Source organism: Rhagoletis zephyria, unplaced genomic scaffold (genome assembly GCF_001687245.7).
Source record: "Rhagoletis zephyria isolate East Lansing unplaced genomic scaffold, Rhagoletis_zephyria_1.1 Rzeph_scaffold_04580, whole genome shotgun sequence".
NCBI lineage: Eukaryota > Metazoa > Arthropoda > Insecta > Diptera > Tephritidae > Rhagoletis > Rhagoletis zephyria.
In genome coordinates this window covers 24521-26281 of record NW_016161663.1, presented here as the reverse complement: position 1 = coordinate 26281, position 1761 = coordinate 24521, and positions in this window count along the sequence as shown.

Here is a 1761-nt window from a genome sequence, read left to right as displayed (position 1 = left end):
TGTGGATCTGCTTCTATATTGCTAATTATTAATATTTTGCAATTCATATTAATTTACTAAATTTAATTCAATACAATCAAAACGAATTTCATGTACCGTTTTTAACTTGAATGTGATCTTAATAATATCACGTATTCTACGTTAAAGTTTAGCGGCTGTGACTCCGACACAGCCTGCAGGTCAAGACGAAGGCGCTGGACTGATCCTTTTCACATTTTCTGACCCACGTATTATTTTGAGTTGTGACTCTTTTGAAGACGGTATGCGATATGTTAATTGTTTATCGGAGGGCGGTCTGTACAAGCCGAATTCAAGTTTTTTGCATACATTGGAAATTTTAAATTCAGAATTTGTTGAAGTCAATGGTGATACGTGAACCACAAAGCCTAATTTTTCGCAAAATCTGATGAGAAATTTAAAAGTAAATTAAGAAAAAAAACCGACTTAAAAAAAATATATATATATATCTATATATATCATGATTCAATGATCGGATCTAAACCAAATTAGTATGGGACCACCGCTGAGATACTACCTTTCCGTTGCAAAAAGAATTACCGAAATCTGTTAACGTGGTCCAAAGTTATGCGGTAGCATACATAACAAAAACAAAAAAAAAATCCGACGAACTGATAACCTCCTCCTTTTTTGGAAGTCGGTTAAAAAGGTTTTACTTGGAAGAACATTCTTTAGAATTAGATTTTTTTAAACGCAAGATTGCATCCAAAATAAGAAAATGATGAAAATAATAAAATAATGCATTCGTGGTTTTTATTATAAAATAAAAAAAGGAATTACGACGAAGTCTCCTTTAACAGTTTACACTTTATATATTTTTGATAAAAAAGGTGCGAACTGCGTAAGCAAAAAAGTACTCCTCAAAAGCATCCCTGTACCGCAGAAATGAATTTATATCGTTTGGCATCACTAATGTTAACACGCAGAAAATCACTTTGATTTCACGGGATCACAAATTAGTGATTTTGTTTTGTTCTACGAATGCACATATAAATTCTGCCTGTAGAATCGCCCACTGAATCCGAAAATCGAGTTAATTTTTTATTCTATGGATAAGTTTTTGAGATATTTCAATTTATCGTTATTCAGCTTAAAACAAAAAGTGGTTCCACTTAAGCACGTATATATTACGTACTAATTTAACAATCTTAATACCAATTACGGAAAATAAAAGCTAACAAAATTCTCCATAATCCGTATATATGTACATCACTTTTCGATAGGTCTGATATTTCCTGACAAATAAATTAATACCTCCAGATTTTTTTTTTTGATGAGAAATTAAAAGAATTATCAAACTTTAACACGAGACACGAATTTTAAAATAACAGATTCTGTGTAAATTTTTTGAAATTGTGGCAAAGCCTGTTCTGTTACAAAAAAATCAACCTACTAATGAAGAAAATCCATAGATAATTAACGAAGTAATGAGAGGTCGAATGAAGAAATGAGCACGAAAGAATGTTACTTACTCATACGCCATGTACACCTGAAGAATTCTTTTTTCTGTTATTATTTCATTCAAAAATCCTTGCGCATTTTGATTTTACCATTCATTTATTTCTTGTTTATGCATCGATTTTCTTCATTTCTAACTTCATTTTTTGTACAGGAACGGGCATTCATACAAAATAAAAGAATTACAAAAATGCCGTTATTTTTTTATTTTTTTCCTCTGTTAAAGATTGAACTTGTTTCAATTTTTTCATAAAAAAACAAACAAACTTGAGTGATTTTTTACTT